Below are 20,198 nucleotides of genomic sequence, written 5' to 3'. Positions count from 1 at the left end.
AGCAATGACTGCTCTTACGGTTGCCATCCTTGCAACCGGACTGAATGTTTCTTCATAGTCAATGCCATATGTTTGTGCATACCCCTTGACTACTAATCTTGCCTTGTATCTATTCATAGAACCATCTACATTGTGCTTCACCTTATAAACCCACTTACAGGCAATTGCATTCTTACCTTTAGGCAAAGTTACTAACTCCCATGTAGCATTTGCTTCCAAGGCATCCATTTCTTCATCCATGGCTTTCTCCCATTTTTCTTTTCCCATGGCTTGCTCAAAAGAAGTGGGTTCTGGTTCCTATATCACTTTGACCATATATGCATAGTGAATGGCTGTAAATCCATCATATTTCATCCTATCCACAGGATACCTAGCTCTGGTAGACCTGCGCAAAGTAGGTTCACTTTCCCAGGTGCTCTCAAAACATCCCTGGTCTTCCTAACTCCAGGTGTAACAATAGAAGGAATACCCAACTCATAATCAATGCTCTGTTCTGAGCCACTGGATTCACCATCCACATAAGAGTGACCTGCATTCACATCAAACATGGGCTGATCTACCTTCTCTTTTCCTTTTCGTGATACCTGCATACCACTATCTGCATTGCTTTGAGAAGATTCTCCTGATCTCAATCTGCCTGTCCATGGCGAAGAATATGAACCACTGCTAGAGGACGCTCCAGGTCCACTAATATTTTGTGACTGTTGCTGTGAATTCTGTACAGCATTACCATTTTGTGCATCTACATCATCAATCACATTTACTGGTTTATACCAACTACTCATCTCATAAAAAACAACATCTTTGCTCACTGTAAACTTACGAGTAGAAGGGTTATAGCATCCATACCCTTTTTGCTACAGAGAGTAACCAATAAAGATGCACTTCTCAGCTTTTGGATCCAACTTGGATCTCAACTCATCTGGCACATGTACATAGGGAATGCAATCAAAAATTTTCAAATGAGAAATATCTGGTTTCCTGCCAGTATACCTCTCCTCTGGAGTCATCCCATGTATTGCTGCAGTGGGAGTCCTGTTCATTATATAGACTGCTGTAGCAACTGCTTCAGCCCAGTAAAAATTTGGCAAGTCTTTTTCATTGAGCATGGGACGAGATACCTCTCCAATATGCCTGTTTTTCCTATCTGCAATTCCATTTTGTTGTGGGGTATGATTGCATGAATATTGCTGCTTTATGCCATGCTCCTGCAGGAACCTTGCAAACTCATTTGAGAGGTACTCTCCCCCTCCATCTGACCTTAGGCATTTTATTTGCAGGCTTGTTTCTTTTTCAACCATAGCTTTAAGAGTTTTGAAATGCCCAAAAACTTCACTTTTCTTTTTCATAAAATACACCCAAACTTTTCTGCTATAGTCATCAATAAAGGTGACAAAATAATGACATCCTCCAAAGATGCAGCTTTAGTAGTCCACACATCAGAGCGGATTAATTCCAATGGCTTCTTACTCTCTTGAACATGTCTAGGAAATGGTTTCCTTGCCTGCTTTCCAAACTGACATGCTTCACATACCTTATGCGTTTCTGCAACCTTGAATTTAGGCAATCCTGCAACAATATTTTGGGCTTGCATTGATTTAAGTCGTCGTACATTAACATGACCAATACGTTTATGCCAGATATCAATATCTACAACTACACCGGTCCCATGTGCAAACATTGCTGCACTCAATTCAGGCATGTCTACATCCAATGTAAACATTCTGCCCTTCTTCTTTCCTTTTGCTATCAAGCGACCTTTATTTTTCATATCCTCAACAAAGCATCCATGAGGATTAAATCTGACCTGCAAGCCCTGCTCAACCATTTGACCAACAGAAACCAAATTCTTGGTGATATTCGGGACATGAAATACATCGAACAGGTATTTCTTTTTCCCATCCTGCATAGACAAAAGAAATTTTCCAATCTGCACAATAGGATGTGTAGTATCATCACCAGTCTCCACAAATCCTGATTTTTCCATTTTCCTTGCATCCTCCATCCATTTTGCATGACCTGTCATGTGGTTTGATGCACCTGAGTCAACATACCATACATCGTTGCTTTCTTCTACACTTGTCACAGAATTATTCATGTGCTGCACCATAAACAGATGCTCATTTCTGTCATCACCCTGTCTACTAGAAGATGCATAATTCCCTTGTTGCAGTTTTCCATTTATGATGTCATTCTGCTTTTTATAGCAGTCTTTAGCCATATGACCCATTTTACCACAGCAGTAGCATTCAACATTACTATTTGCATTTTGGCCTCTTTGCAATCCACCACGACCTCTTTGGCTCCCCCTGCCTCTAGAGTTACCACGTCCTCCTCCATAGGACTGGTTTTCTTGAGTTTGCTGCATATTCTGATTTCTACCACGGTCTCCAAATCGGCCTCCTCTACATCTACCTCTACCTCTTCTAGCATTTGAGTAGAAGACAACTTCTTTTGAAGTTCCTCCTGAAGAAGATGCACCACCATTTCTCTGCTCCTCAGAAATTAGAAGAGCAATCAACTCCTCAAAATCAGAAAATCTTTCACGGACAGAAATGGATGTTTGGAACTGTGCATAATCCTTTCCTAGACCATTCAAGGTCACAGAAACTAAATCATCATCTTCCACTGGCGACCCAATGGATGCAAGTGCATCTGCAATCTTCTTCACCTTCATGTGGTAGTCATTGATGCTCATACTTTCTCTTTGCACATTATGCAACTCTTGCTTGACCTGCATTTTCCTAGCTTGCGTATTTGTGCTATACATTTTTGACAAGGTATCCCATGACTCCTTTGGCATACTTGCATCCTGAATATGCACAATCATAGAGTCTGAAATACTGATAGAAAGCCAGTACATAACTTTCATGGCTCTCTCATGCCATGCTTTGAATGCCTGCATTTGCTGTTTGGGAACATCAGGAAGAACTGGTTCTTCTTCATTTCCTGCAACAAATTCCCAATATCCTTTTCCCATAAGGAAATTCGTCATTCTAAATTTCCATGCTTGGAAGTTGTTCTTGTCAAGCTTTTCAGTTACAATCTGTGAAAGAGAATCAAACGCCATTACAGAATACTACAAAAAATTATGTCACTGCAGAGAACACAGCTTCAGCCTCACAAGGGCAAATCTACAAAACTGACGAAAGTGGTATTTAACCACACAGTCACTTCCTAGTGACGATTTTGCATCAACAGGCAACAAGGATGATTCTGTAACTCCCAATGTCTCTGTGCACAGGCATACGATGCAATTTCTACAGTAACTTTTCACCGACCTATAGAATAGTGGCTGCACAGCATAAAACTGGGCCTTTTTCTGAGTGCATGCAGAAAACTTCCGCCTCCAAAACAGGCCCCAAAATGGCCTCAAATAAAAAAAACAAGGTCGCCCTCTTGCTTCACCGCGAAGGGCATCTCAACCTGAGACAATGCACTCTTGCAATTTCCGGCTGTGCTACATGCAGAGATCTGCTCCCAAAACAGAAAATGAAAGCAACACTGCTCCTCTTACCTGAACACCGCGAGCTTGGCTTGCTTTCTTGAGCTCCTTACCACGAACAAGGCTCTGATACCATGTCAAGATTGTGGGAGAGAAGGAAGGAGTCTCACTTGTAGCTTTCTTGCTTGCACAATGGGGGAATACACACAAGGGTGGAGGCTGAAAATAGTTTTCCTCTTCTTAGTTGTGTAAGCCAAAAGAAATCTAGTACAAGGAAGTAGAAGAACCCTATATATGGGTCTCAAACCAAACTCAACTAACTAAGGTGGCATACTAACTGAGCCACGAACTAGAGTAGATAAGGATAGCTATCATGTAGCTATTATTCATGGGCGGTGTACCAACCGCATCTGCAACTGACAAGTCGGTGACATAAATGCACAACGGTCACCTTGGCATATCACGAGTGGAGCTCGATATCTCAACAGGTTGAACCATCATTTGAGGCACTGTCGTCTGCGGTGTCCACACTAGATTAGGTGCATTATACTGAGGCACTATTTGCATCTGGGGATAGGGGTAGGGAACTGTCCCCGGGACTGCATTTAGTGGGTATACCATTCCAGGCATGGGAGGAGGTAAGACTCCTCTTCTTGGAGTCATTGACATCCTTGCTTGAACTTCATCATACAATCTTGCACCTTCCACTATAGCTTGCAAATTGACTAGTCTTCTCAATTCCACAAACTTGCAAACTTCTGGTTGTAGGCCCGTGAGAAATACTCCTTTTTGGATTCCTTCATCCAAATGATGGTTAGTCCATCTCTTCAGGATGGATTCCATTCGTGAGACATAGGCTTCTACTCTTTCTCTAGAGGACTGACTTAGGTTCATGAACTCCTCTCGCATCCGCTCTTCAAAACCTTCACGACTGAATTTAGTGAGGAAGGCCAACTTCAGGCCCATCCCATGTGCCAAAAGTTCCTGCTGCTTGTCTCTCATACCACTAAAACGCCACGCCCTTGAAAGTGGCGGGGAATATTGCTAACCAATGCTCAGGGATTCTAGCATTGTTAGCCACATATGCTACCATAAATTCTGCTACATGAAGATCAGGGTTTTCATTGTACTCTCCCTTAAAAACTAGCAATGGGACTACATTTGCTGGCCTATCATTAATATTTCCAAGACGAATCTGACTAGGAAGGGGACCTTGAGTCGCCATGGGGACTTCTGTAAAGAGTGCTTTTAGGGCATCAAAGAATGCTTCTTCTGTAAGCTCGTTCTCAGCTTTGATTTTTGCCTTCTCTCTTCTCACATACCTCTGGACTCGTTCCAACACTTGCCTCTTTATTGTGTTATTCATCAAGGGGTTGGCTTCAACCAGTTGGTCTGGACTCAACAAGATAGAATCAAAGAGGGATTCAGTCTCTAATGGATTCTCTATCCAACATCTCTTCTACTTCCTTCTCTTCGACATCTTTGAATTCAGCTTTCAAACCACTACAAAGGGAAAGATATTCTGTTCTGAAAGTATCAAAACTCATCCTTCTTAGGATTGTTGTTGCGTCATTATAATAATGCCAGCTTCTGAGGGTTTCAACAGTGTATGTTGTGAAAAACACTCTGTCTACCAACTTCCAGTGGGTTGCTAATTGTACAAACAGAAGATTATCAGTGCACAAACATCCCACGTATCTTGCTATTGAGCATCCACGAAAAAATTCCAACTCTTTTCCTTCTTGTTTTCGTGAACCTCCACAGACCAAGACTCCTGAAGCTTCTTCACAATCTCCCACTTGATGATGTCTGGAAACTTCTCAATGAATGCCAAATCTTCCATAGATGGTCATTCTCTCTGTTTCTACTCTTCAGTTTGTTCCCAAATAGTTTGTCACCAAGATGCAAGTTTTTGCTGCTTCAACAGGAAGAGGAAACAATCCACCACATAGAGCATGCATCATGATGGTGATATGTTTTCGCCATTGTGGGATGAACTTCTTGTGAAAAGTGGCTTTGATTATGAGAAATTCCAACTCTTCAGTGGAAGAAGGAACTTTGCAAACATCCTTTGAATTCTCTTCTTCTTGATAATGCCATTTCCTTCATTTTTAGCCTCTTCTGGTGCTTATTGATGGCAAGTTTCCCCGGCTGTGCACAAAAAACATGGAGTCCCAAGAGGAACACCAAGGAAAAGGGAATTATCTTGCAAGAAAATCTATATTGTAACATCAACAAGCTTTTATTTCATTCTTTTGATCATCAAAACAAAGAAAACAACAAATCTTCACACAGCATCATAGTAGATTTCTCCCACAGATTTGATAGAATCAACCATAATCTTCAACATCTTCATAGAATCCATCAATATAAAAAATAACACAAAATAATACACCATATTTGAATGAAAATCAATCACATATTATCCTTCTTCAATGTCTTCATAGTTCTCTCTCTCAATCTCTCATACACAGTTACACTGTTTTGATAGAATTGACTATCTCTGGCTCTCTTTCTCTCTCTCCATTAATAGTACATCATATCCTCACTAAAATACTCTCATTATAACCCTCAATAATCCTTCTTAGGTCATGGATGCAACTCCCAAGAGGTATGTCTGATATGATGAGTCACCAGAGCCACTACAGTGTCTTTTCACAGCTCACTACTGTCACTATCACTTAGTCTTCTCTTCAATCTTCAATCTTCAACAGCTGCTTCTTCCACTCGTTTTAGCTCTTTTGAACTTAGACTCATCATTTTCAAATGTTAGAAAAATTTCCCAAATTCACACATACATTCTACATAACACTTACAGAAGGTCTACAGAATAGTTACAGTACAACACCAAAACAGCTACAGTACAGTTACAGTACAGAGACAGAGGAGAGACAGAGGCTCTACAGAGGGCCATCAGAACCTCATAACTCATACTCAAACATTTCCAAACTATAAAAAACTATTCAATAAAATTTCAAAAGATCTCAATCTTAATCAATCATCAATCCATGCTTCATACAGAACAAAATCAGAACAAAATAGAAGCTATACATAACCAATCAGAATCTATCAGAACATCACAGAACCTTATATCTCCACTAAAAATCATCATGAAGTTCCAAAACATGATCAATATCATCCAAAAAACTCTCAAATACTTCCTTTAACAACCATACATCACTCTAAATCCATCAAAAATCAATCATTCAGTCCTCAAAAACAACAAAAATCAGTCAAAAAGTCAATCTTTTTCTACTCTCAATAATGAAAATTTGTTTCAATCTTGATTGTGATATATTCGATGATTTCAAATCATAAAATGTAAAACCCATGTTTGTAATCATGTGTTATTAATTAATAAAAATCCAAAATGCATGGTCTAAGAGAAAAAAATATTTTTTGATTTTGGGCAGCCATATGATATTCATATGGGATGATATTATATGTGATGATGGAGTAGAGTTCAAAGTAAAATTGAAAAATAAAAAAATACAAAAATACAAAATTTTATATAAAGAAAATAACCAAAAATTTGAAAAATGGAGTTTTGGAACAAAGAAAATAGGAGAAAAATAGTTTTTGTATGCAAAAAATTATGGAAAATTAGGGGTATATTTGTGCAAGTATAATGGAGGTAAGGCGTGAGGATTTTTCTTATCTTACCCGCATTTCTATGTTTTAGTGCATATTCATTGCTTATATTATGAAGAAACATATATGGAAACACCTCTTAACCTACCCATTGTAAGAAAAACCCTAAACAGTAGGAAGAGAGGGGGTTTGATGTGCTGAATATGGTTCAAAATTTGATTTTATCATCACAACAAAGTTTTTAGTGAAAAAAAATCATGGAAATAATATTTGAGCACATTCACAATGTTGATTTCACTTAAGTAAAATATTTGTGTAGTCAAAGTCATCCAGTTTGCATTGCATTGCATTGACATGGTATAAAGAGAACTATCTCCTAGATGCATAGCACTTGGTTTCAAACTATTGACCCACAATGAGTGTGAGGCTCCATATGTTGTAGGTTTAGTATAATTATTTCCTTGGAGACTGATTTAGTGAGGAATATGGTATTTCTTAGAATGAATATTGTGAAGAGTGGACTTTGTGCATATGTGTTATTTGTTGAGATGACACATCCTAGGGCCAATCATCGGGGTGTAGGAGAGCTATAGTGGAGCCACAACAATAAGTTGGGGGGTGTAGGAGAGCCGTAGTGGGGCCACAACAATAAGTTGGGGGGTGCTTCTTTTGTTTGTGTTACGAGGCGCTAGCCACCTATATGTTTGGGTACTCCCTTTGCTTGGAGTCAAGAGGAGCATCACGTTGGAATACAATCTAGAGATTATATGTACAAATGTGTTGTTTCAATAAATTAGTTCGTAGTGTCTATACGCTTGTGACCGCAAGGTTGTGGCTTATTTTGGTGAGTATAGGAGACCCAGCTAGAGTGCCAAAGCTAGTGTCAGGCTTTTTTTTGGTTTCGATAGTTATCATGCTAAAATCATCAATAAAAGTGATATAGAACCTACATTTTCCACTCAAGGAAGCATTCTAACATGGGCCCTGATAAGTGCTCACTCTCTCCCTCTTTGGAAATGGGAGTCTAGACTCCTTGTCATACTAACAAGCCCCACATACATTACCATATTTTACATAACCAAACTATGGAAGCCCACGGACAACCTATCTAGACTATATTTGTTTAATCCTTTGCAAACTTGCATGACCAATTCTTATGTGCCATAATTTGATATGTTTATCTTGTCCATGCCGAGTCTCAACATACATAGAGCTTTGTATGGTGGTTCATCACCTAGGTGTTATCTCTATGCTATGGAGCATATATGTAACATGCTCGCCTATCGGCTATCCAGGCACGTTTTTAGTGGTCCGATGAGTCTAAGGGATGCTGCCTGACACTCCCATGGAATGTCACGGGATTTGTCACCTAGGGTTTTCGGAGTCGCCTCACAACGGAACATTCGCGACCGAACCTACTGGGATTGATCTGAAATCTGGGTTCCCAGTGGTCAAGGTCTCTTGAAAACATTCTAGCATCAGGTCCTAGATATCCTAGTTTATGCAGAGATACCCAAGCCGTAGCAGACCCATGATACACTTGGTTCAAAGAGAATGAGAAATGAGAGGGATGCGCCGCTCAACCTCTTTGCCCGTAGGGCATAGTCCCATTTTGGTCCCCTAAAATGGCATGAATCGGGTTCTAACTTAACAATACCTAAAGGTCAAATGATGATAAAACCTTGTGAGAAGCCTCCTAGTTCTCTGGGACCGCCCTACCATAGGAGAGAACCATTGGGGGTTCTGCCCACCTGCTTCCCTTGATAGCTTTAGTTTTTGAATGAGGTCCTATCACACTTATGTGTGACATTAAAAATCAACTTCCTTAATTAAGACTTTTAGGCAATAGGATTGGTTTGCATAATTTACAGTACAAACACCAATACAAAGCATGCAATCCTTTTGACAAATAAGTTCCTTAACTTATTTTCCAGTTAATTTTTGTCTCCTACCCACACAAGAGAATTATGTATCCCTTCTCTCCAATAGAAGTACCTGGTCCAAATCACATGGCACCATAATTTCTATCCTTTATCTAGAATAGGATATTCCAATGCCTCAAACATTGGGCTCACGGAAGTTTACAACTCTGTTCCGGTCTAGGCAAGGGGTGTCCAAAGCTCTAGTGACCCCAAGCGACCTAGGAGTGATGTCACAACTTTCGTGGTTGGCCTTTTCACCACTTGATCTTCGGCCCATGAATCGAGCAGTGTCCTCTCGGGGTAATCCGCGGTGCGATCTTGGAGATGACCCACCCGTGTAAAATATCATTCCTTAATTAATCCAATTAAGAATCAAGCATAATCAAGGCAATCAGCCCTAATATCATCTTCCAAGAAAACATTTCTTTATTCCCATGGCAACTTGTCATTACAGACCCCTACCATGCATTTACTATCAAACATAAGCACTTGGAATAATCATTCAAACCACAATCCAAAAATTAGTTGATTGTAAAAGCATTTAGCATGTTGTTCAATTAACCAACAAAACAATGGTATTCTTTTCCAAGAATTGCAAGAGTAGCCGCGATTACATTTCCATTGCACATTTTCTCTCCCCCTTGGGACTAAAGAGTAAAATTTACTTAACATTCCCTTCTTTCGGCTAAGGCATATGCTAAGGGTTCAAATACTGTACATGACGTAAGTCTTATCATTTCAATGCAAGCTAATCAATCTAGAAAGAGAATTTATGCCTCTTCTCTAAGTGACATTTATCTTTTAGCCTTTCCCTACTATGCATCATTTTATCTTAACTTTATTTTCCTTTCTCTTACGGCAAGGAGTCATGTGTCATTGATGTAAAGTTCACATAATCTCTCCCATGTATGTACCCTCTATGTACATTTGCAAACCTTAAAGAGTGTTGTCCTAAGTAAAGATTAATCAAAGAATCATCAATGTTTAATACTTTAAATTTCCATATGCTACTTATGCTATGCATGGATTCATCTCATAACAACTAGGTGCAATTAACTTCCCTTGATACAAGAACTTTGCAACTTCATCTTTGAATATTTGGGATGTGATTTATCCCTTTTCAATTATCTATTTTAGCACAGAAAACTACGGAGCCTAACGTATCTCATGCGAGAATCAAAGCAAGCATCTATCAATTTGGAAATACATTACTTACGACCGGTACCGCAGTTGGATTGACAGTGATGCATTTGCCTAAAGCTTTGTTGCTGGTTGTAGGATTGCCATCCGCACGTGGAATTCTTCACTTGAGGACCATCGTCTGCAAGTAGATTCAAGAGATAAGGAAGGGATGGATTTTGATATGGAAGAGTGTAAGAGAAGAGGACAAAGATCGGGATAGGGGGAAATTGAGCTAACTCTCTTCTTTGCAACCTCTTAGGGTCTCCTCTCTCTCTCTCTCTCTCTCTCTCTCTCTCTCTCTCTCTCTCTCTCTCTCTCTCTCTCTCTCTCTCTCTCTCTCTCTCTCTCTCTCTCTCTCTCTCTCTCTCTCTCTCTCTCTCTCTCTCTCAGCCTCTCGGGGTCTCCTTGTGCTCCCTTGTGCCTCCCCATGCCTCATATTTATAGTGAATTAGAGAAAGGGGTTGTGACTAAGAAAAAGAGCTCTTGGTGGAGGGGATCTTGGAAAAATCAGTAATCTGATGCTCAAATAATAAATTTGATGGTTCCATTGGATCCAAAAAGGGGGTAAAAATCCAAGACACTTGTTTAGAAATCTTTCAGATCACTCCTTTCTCTCCTTGTTTGAAGTGTTGGTTATTGCCTGCAAATTGGATCGCGGCACACGCAATTTCGTAAATCCCTCTTTTTTGTATTAAATCTCCAAAACTAGCTTTAAAAATCACTTACTTTTTTTCATGGCATCTTGTTCTATAAATTTTCATATCTTTTTAGGATATTTACAATAAGTAATATCTAAAATATCTAAAATATGCTAGTTTTTTCTAAAAATCTAATATCTTTGGACCATCCATACTATACACATTAACACTAGTGATTAATATGGCTCATAACTCTCATTCACATTGTAACTTCCGTGAAGGGTGGCTATGGTCCTTGTCAATCCAAGAAAAATATTGGATTTATGACTCTCAGTTAGTTTTTACTTTGGTTAGTAATCTTACTAACTTATTAATTGACTAATTAACTTTCAAACTAACCAACTAATTTTTAATTGTGTGGAAATATTACAATAAACTTAGTAGTTAAAGTAGCAAATACAAATTGAAGAGTATGTGGCTATAGAAGATGCCACATTCTGTAAGATAACTCGTATTGGCAGAGTTCCTTTGGTGATTAGAGATAGGACAGAGAATAAGCTTGGAGATGTTTTATGCGCGCCTACTATCATAAAAAATTTGGCTTCAGTTAATCAAATGGCTGATAAATGGCTACAATGTCACAACTCTATAGAAACAGAATTTGTATCCTTTTTCATTAATTTATCTATATAATTATTTATTAAATTTATTTCCTTTGCACTAATTAGATATAAAGAAAAGTGCATTGGAGCTGGCCACTGATGAGTGGTCACAGGTTATGGTGGACCCACACAGTGGGTTAGAGAAAAGATAGTTCACACTTCCACCTATATGACCCGATTGGGCGCCTGTGACTAGAACTCACGCATATCAGGGTTAGACTCGCACACAGAAAGGATTGATGCCTTGAAGTGTGGGCTAGATCCACCAGAACAGACAGTTACAATCAACAAGATGGCATGATCATGAAATGCTTGTATAATGTGCATGTGTGGGCTGAAAGCTTGAAATGCACATTTCTTTGCATAGGAAAGTCACATGAAGATTCGGATACCATTTTTGCGATGTACACGGAAAAAGCTTTCATATGATACCCATATTGGGGGGGGTCCCTAAATTCTAGGAGATCCCTAAATTTTAGGAGGTCCCTAAATTTTAGGAACCTCGAATTAGCCTAAAAATGCTAGTCCTAAAAAATAGGGATGTCATTCTAAAAATAGTAATTTCTGTACTCTGACTGTGCTTACTAAATTTGGTTGTTTCTATTCTTGACAGTATTCAACCCAAAAAGGAAGGCCATAAAGAAGAGACAAGTGTCAAGACACTTGTCACACAAGTTTCCAAGTGTCCCACCACTTGTCACATCTCATGACATGTGGCTGGACACTTGTCTTGTGCTACTCCACTTTCCCCTTTTGTACTAGCTCTCCCCTCTCCTATAAATAAGAGCTCGTTTTTCTTCATTCAACATCATTTTTCTTTGCTGTAAACTCATGTACAGCACCCACAGATAGCCAGAAACTGGCCCCATCCATCCCCATCATCATCCCCCACTTCTCCATTATCAAATTCCTCCATATTCCCTCTTCTATCACTGCTGTTTTACAAGACAGCAAGCCTGTAAATTCATTACAGCACCTCCTTCTTGAGCTCTTTCTTCCATTTTAGCTACAAGAAGCAAGCTCTATCCCTGTACTGCTGATCAACTATGGAGAAAGGCTGAATTCCCCTTTTTCTTCTCTCATACTGTAAAGAAATCAGTTCTTATCATTGCATAATAGATAATGCATGTGTGTTTGTACATCTTTGCATGATCTTGTGAGAGTGAGAATTACTTCTTCTCACTCTCAGGTTGATTGTAACTGAGCTCTTCCCTAAGGGACTTGGGTTGAGCAGAAATACATTCCTTCGGGGGGGGGGGGGGGGTTGCCCATCTTCAACCCTCAATCTTGTCTTCATTACTTTTACATTTTTATGGCTGTAATTTTGTGAGTAATTTTCATTTTCAGCTTTAAGTGTTCATTCTCTTTTCTATTAAATCTCGAAAACAAGCAAATATCATAATTGTTAAGCATACTACGTTGTTCGGGGCGTTTACAGTGGTATCAGAGCTTTGGCTCGGTCCTCACCCCCAACACTGGTAGTGCTTACAACTATAAGTTTGTTTGTTTTCAGTCCTTGCATTGAGTGCGTGAGCATATTTTTTTTTCTTTAGTCTCAATGGATCAATCGAGTGCTATCCTTCAAGCCATTCAAAGTCTTAGAGAGGAGAATCAGCAAATTTGTGAGTAACTTCTCAAACTAGAAAAAGTTGAGAATCCCAAAGAATTCAAGGAAATAAGCCCATCTACTTCAAGGAGACAAAGCCATACCAATGAAAGGAGCCGATCAAGAAGTCCAACTACTTCTAAGAGGCAGTCCCATTCTACTTCAAGACAAAGAAAGAGATCGCGTCGAAGCTCATCCTCTTCTTCAAAGTCATCTGGCGCCTATTCTGATGGATCCTCTTCTAGTAATGAAGAGTCACACCCTTCTCGTGGAAGACCTCATCATCGTCAAAGGCGTCGATATTCTTCACCCTCGTCTCCATCTTCATCCCCATCAAGCACTTCATCATCTTCAACCTCAAGATCCAAGCATGGACAAAGGAATAAGAAGAAGAAGAAGACTAAGTCACTATCTCAACTTGAAAAGAAGATCAAGTTCAGTATGTATGATGGTTCCCGAAATCCTGATCTTCTTCTAAAGTTTATTCGTCAATTTCAAATTTTGTATGGTCGTGACAAGTATAAAGAAAAAGAAAAGATTAAGTTTGCAGCTTTACATTTAACCGACTTAGCCCATACTTGGTGGACGGGGTTGGAATATGATCATGCTGCCCCAAAATCATGGAGGTCCTTTGTTCGCCTGATACAAAGCCAATTTCTTCCTGTTCATTTCAAAAGAGATGTAAAAATGGAATGGGATCGGCTTTGGCAAAGGAAAAATGAGTCACTTGGTGACTATACCAAGAGATTTTGGGAGCTACTTTTGAAGGTCCAACATTTCAAGAAGATCAGCAGTTCGGAAAAGCTTAGGAAGTTTCAAGGAGGTTTGCATTTTAAACTTCGTACTGCTCTTAATCATTATCATTGTTCTAGTCTCAGGGAACTCATTGACCATGCTGAGACATGGGAAATGGAGCATAATGGCAACAAATCATTCCAAAAGAATGATAAGAAGAGAGTAGCTGATGATGAGGAGTATTCAGCCCCAAATGAAGGACAAAAACAGTGGCAAAAGCAGCCATCAAATCAAAAGAATATGAAGCCCTATGCACCTCCTAATGCTCCTCAATTTCGCTCCAATCTATACCCACAAGCAAAGCAATTTTCCGAAGAAGAAAAGCAACGCTTCATGAAAGAAGGGAAGTGCTTTAAATGTGGACAAACAGGCCACATAGCGAAGCAATGTTCAAACAAGGGACAAAGCAAGGTTTCTGACAACAAGCCTAAGTCGCCAGTGAAAATCAATGCTATCAGTGATGTAGTTGCAAACACAACTCACACTCCAGAGACGCGCAAATTATTAAAAGCTTGGGGACAGTTGCAAGATAAGCAAGCACTATTCTTGATAGATCTTGGGGCGAATGAAAATATTATTTCCTTGCAATTAGCTAAAGAGCTTGGATTAAAGAATGAAGAGATGGACACTCCGGTAGAAATTCGCCAAGCTTTAAATGTTGATGAAGGTGACACAATGAAGACTGTGATACCCTACATTGGCAAGCTCAAGTTTCAAATTCAAGGCTATAGTGACGAAGATACCTTCTGTATCGGAGACCTTGATGGTTGCGATGTGATTCTTGGCATGCCCTGGAATCATAGAATAGATTCAACCATCTTCTCTCAGAAAAAGAAGGTAGAACTCACCAACAAAGGCAAGAAGTACGAGATCCAAGCTGGAGTTTCTGGAGACACCATACCTATGGTAAGCCATATGCAAGTCTCTAGAGCAATTAAGGATTCTGTTCAATGTTGTTTGCTTTATGTCACTGATGTAAAAGATAATATGAATGCTGAAAACCAAGAGCAACTTCAGCTCTTGGAAAAGTATAAAGATTGTTTTTTGGAAGATCTTCCTTATCAGCTTCCCCCAGAAAGGCCAGAAGACCATCATATTGATATTATTCCGGGTAGTTCTCCTCCTAATATAGCACCATACCGTGTGAGCCGTCCTCAACAAGAAGAAATCAGAAAGCAAGTCGAAGACCTACTCAACCGTGGGCTAATTAGGCCAAGTAGCTCACCATTTTGTTCACTGGTTCTTCTTGTTCAAAAGAAAGATGGCACATTCAGGATGTGCATTGATTATCGAGCCCTCAACAAAATCACCGTGAAGAATCGGTTTCCTATTCCCAGAATTGACGACATTTTGGATCGTCTAGGAGGCTCAAAGGTTTTCAGCCTCATTGATTTAAAGAGTGGTTATCATCAAATTAGGGTAATACCACAAGATGTACACAAAACTGGTTTCCGCACTTCATACGGTCTTTATGAATTCTTGGTGGTTCCTTTCGGATTAACCAATGCACCAGCCACCTTTAATCGAATGATGGAGCGCATCTTTAGAGAGCATCGACAATATGTCGGTACTTTCTTTGATGATATTCTTGTCTTTAGCAAGAATGAAGAGGAGCATCATCAACACTTGGAAATTGTTCTACAATTACTACAACAAAATCAACTCTTGGTAAATGGTAAAAAGAGTGAATTTTTCATGCATAAAATAAATTACCTTGGGCATGTCATCTCTTTTGAAGGAATTCAGATGGATCCTGAAAAGATCAGGATAATCCAAGAATGGCCTCATCTTTGTGATGTACATGAGGTGCGATCGTTTCTTGGCTTATGTTCTTATTACCGCCGCTTCATCAAGCATTTTGCACATATGGCTTCTCCACTTCATGACCTTACAAAGAAGAAGATCTCTTTCCAATGGAAGGAAAAAGAGAAGGCAGCCTTCACAAGGCTGAAAACAGCTCTTACTTCTGGACCTGTTCTTATCATTCCAGATCTGGTAAAACCATTTGTGGTGGAAGCAGATGCTTGCGGTGATTGTATTGGTGCAGTGCTAAATCAAGAAGGCCATGCCGTAGCCTTTGAAAGCCGCCGTCTAAATGATGTGGAGAAAAGGTATGACATTTATGAAAAGGAGCTCTTAGCAGTGGTTCATGCTTTAAAGATATGGAAACATTATCTTTTAGGCAATGAATTCCTTATTAAAACCGATCATCAAAGCTTGAAGTATTTCAAGACTCAAAAGCATTTGCAGGAGAAACATGCAAGATGGGAAAATTTCTTGTCTATGTTTCATTTTCAAATTATGTACACTCCAGGGAAACAAAATGTAGTTGCTGATGCACTTTCTAGAGTGCCTCGCATTGCAACTATTACAGTGGCTCATCATGAAGATTTTCAAACGATAAAGAATACTTATGATGAAGATACTGATTTTGTAGCAATTTGGTCAAATTTACAACAAGGAGGTTCTCATCCAGATTATTCCATCAAAGATGGTTACCTTCTCATGAACAATCGCCTTTGTGTCACTCTTCCTGTTCGACAAAAGGTGCTTAAAGAAAGTTATGAACCCCCTTATGCAGGGCATAGAGGGAGGGCAGCCACTCTAAGTGCAATTGAGCGCTACTTTTATTGGCCAACATTACGAAAAGATACACATAACTTCATTGAGGCTTGTCTGGTATGCCAAAAATCCAAATACGATAGGCAGAAGATTCCAGGATTGTTGCAACCTCTTCCAGTGCCCAAAGATCTATGGGAATCTATCACAATGGATTTCATCTCAGGTATTCCAAGAACACCTCAAGGTCATGATATGATTTGGGTCATAATTGATAGATTCAGCAAACAATCACATTTTATTCCATGTCATAAAACATTGAAATCCGCACAAGCTGCAAGACTTTTCATTCAACATATCTTCAGATTACATGGTATGCCTTCTGAGATCATTTCAGATAGAGACTCCAAATTCACAAGTAACTTTTGGCGTGCTTTATTTGAGAATTTGGGAACCACTTTAAAGTTCTCCTCAGCTTTTCATCCTCAAACTGACGGCCAAACAGAGGTGATGAATCTCACTCTTTTGGATATGTTGAAAGCTTATGTTAGTGAACATAAGTCACAATGGGAGAAATATCTTCCATTATTGGAGTTTGCTTACAACAATACAGTGCACTCATCCACAGGGAAAGCTCCAAATGAAATAGTACAGGGTAAAGTGATTCCTCCTCCAATTATTCGCACTAAAGATAAGATTTTTGCTGCTGATGAGTTTGCTTCAGATTTAAAAACAACAATGGATCAAGTTCGAGCCACTATCAAAGTTGCGCAAGAGTGACAAAAGAAGCAAGCAGATAAACGAAGAAGACCTTTGGCTTTTGAAAAAGGTCTATATGTCTTGCTAAAGTTTGATAAAAGCAGGCTCAAACAAGGTTCTGGTCAAAATTCATCTTTTCCAAAGCTCTCCAGTAGATACTTTGGACCCTTCAAAGTGATTGAGAAAATAAATGAAGTTTCTTATCGACTTGAGCTTCCTACTCATTGGAAAATACACAATGCTTTTCATGTAAGTTTGCTAAAACCTTACATAGGACCAGAACCAAAGGAACCCATTACTGAAGATCCCCCAGAAGTTGAAGAAACAGAGCAACTCTTGGAACCTGAAAAGATTTTGTTTCTCAAGGATCGAACCACGAGAAGTGGCCTTGTGACACGAAAATTCTTGCTAAAATTCAAGAATCTACCCACCATAGATGCACAGTGGGTAGATGAAAAATTCATGAAGGATTACCCAAATATTCTACAACAATATCAAGAAGATTTTCAGCTGAGGACAGCTGAATAAAAGCCAGAGGGCTGTCACAACTCTATAGAAACAGAATTTGTATCCTTTTTCATTAATTTATCTATATAATTATTTATTAAATTTATTTCCTTTGCACTAATTAGATATAAAGAAAAGTGCATTGGAGCTGGCCACTGATGAGTGGTCACAGGTTATGGTGGACCCACACAGTGGGTTAGAGAAAAGATAGTTCACACTTCCACCTATATGACCTGATTGGACGCCTGTGACTAGAACTCACGCATATCAGGGTTAGACTCGCACACAGAAAGGATTGATGCCTTGAAGTGTGGGCTAGATCCACCAAAACAGACAGTTACAATCAACAAGATGGCATGATCATGAAATGCTTGTATAATGTGCATGTGTGGGCTGAAAGCTTGAAATGCACATTTCTTTGCATAGGAAAGTCACATGAAGATTCGGATACCATTTTTGCAATGTACACGGAAAAAGCTTTCATATGATACCCATATTGGGGGGGTCCCTAAATTCTAGGAGATCCCTAAATTTTAGGAGGTCCCTAAATTTTAGGAGCCTCGAATTAGCCTAAAAATGCTAGTCCTAAAAAATAGGGATGTCATTCTAAAAATAGTAAGTTCTGTACTCTGACTGTGCTTACTAAATTTTGGTTGTTTCTATTCTTGACAGTATTCAACCCAAAAAGGAAGGCCATAAAGAAGAGACAAGTGTCAAGACACTTGTCACACAAGTTTCCAAGTGTCCCACCACTTGTCACATCTCATGACATGTGGCTGGACACTTGTCTTGTGCTACTCCACTTTCCCCTTTTGTACTAGCTCTCCCCTCTCCTATAAATAAGAGCTCGTTTTTCTTCATTCAACATCATTTTTCTTTGCTGTAAACTCATGTACAGCACCCACAGATAGCCAGAAACTGGCCCCATCCATCCCCATCATCATCCCCCACTTCTCCATTATCAAATTCCTCCATATTCCCTCTTCTATCACTACTGTTTTACAAGACAGCAAGCCTGTAAATTCATTACAGCACCTCCTTCTTGAGCTCTTTCTTCCATTTTAGCTACAAGAAGCAAGCTCTATCCCTGTACTGCTGATCAACTATGGAGAAAGGCTGAATTCTCCTTTTTCTTCTCTCATACTGTAAAGAAATCAGTTCTTATCATTGCATAATAGATAATGCATGTGTGTTTGTACATCTTTGCATGATCTTGTGAGAGTGAGAATTACTTCTTCTCACTCTCAGGTTGATTGTAACTGAGCTCTTCCCTAAGGGACTTGGGTTGAGCAGAAATACATTCCTTCGGGGGGGGTTGCCCATCTTCAACCCTCAATCTTGTCTTCATTACTTTTACATTTTTATGGCTGTAATTTTGTGAGTAATTTTCATTTTCAGCTTTAAGTGTTCATTCTCTTTTCTATTAAATCTCGAAAACAAGCAAATATCATAATTGTTAAGCATACTACGTTGTTCGGGGCGTTTACATACAAGAAAGTTCAACAAGTATAGTTGCTTCATTAAGAAGTTCAAAAATGGGAAACTTGGCATACTCATAGCTCGTGGGTGGTAAAAAGAAAGGTAGGTTATTTGCCTTGGATGCAAGAACTCCGTAGAACCATAGCCACCACCACTATAACCACATACATAGTTCTCAAATTGGTTCTCTAATTGGGTCTTTCCTCAACCCCTAGACATAGCATTCAACTTATGAAAGCACACTCTCTCAAAGTAACCAAATTGTCAATAGTAATGACATGCTCCATCTCTCTATGGACTAGAGCATCCTTTATCTTTAGATTAGGATCTTTGCTTGCCTCTAAGCATAAAATCACCACATCCAAAGGTGGTATCATAATGTGTAAAGGTATGCCCATGGCCATATGATGATCCTCTGGTTCTAGATGAGCTATCATGGCATCTTTGATGATAAAATACACAATCCTCACTTGCATTCTTTCCATTGCTAGATACATTGAGGCCCAATTTAATATCTTTCATAAGCAATAAAGCAATCAACTCTTCAATGTCAAGCACAAAGTCTCCTCATAGAAATGGAGGTATCAAGGACTTGTATACAGGTCCAAGTTTGTTTGAAGTAACAGATACCAAATCATCATAATCAACTAGTGCATTTATTGAAGCGACATTCTTTGCAACTTGTTTTATTTCTCCCACATAGTCATTGATGCTTCTATTTCTAGACCACACATCATGCAATCTTTGCTTTACTTGTATATTTATGGCCTCTATACAACTACCATACGTTTTCTCAATGATCTTCCAAGCCTCTTTGCACGTACTAGCCTTCTTAATGTGCAAAATCAATGCCTCTAAGATATATATAATTAGAAATTAGGTGGGGATACTTGTACCTCCCCTTTCTAGGAGGTCACCCATCCTAGTATTATTCATGCCATTTGGCACTTATCCAAAAAAAGATCCACCATTGGACTAGCCATATAGCCCCCAAAACCTTAAGGTGATAGATGATCTCCGATCTATCCAATTATGAAAATATTCCTCCATTTG

Source organism: Lygodium microphyllum, chromosome 27 (genome assembly GCF_053477565.2).
Source record: "Lygodium microphyllum isolate KBCC chromosome 27, Lygodium_microphyllum_v1.1.10, whole genome shotgun sequence".
In the NCBI taxonomy this organism is placed as follows: Eukaryota; Viridiplantae; Streptophyta; class Polypodiopsida; order Schizaeales; family Lygodiaceae; genus Lygodium; species Lygodium microphyllum.
The sequence above is the reverse complement of the archived record's forward strand: the minus strand, read 5'-3'. Positions refer to the sequence as shown.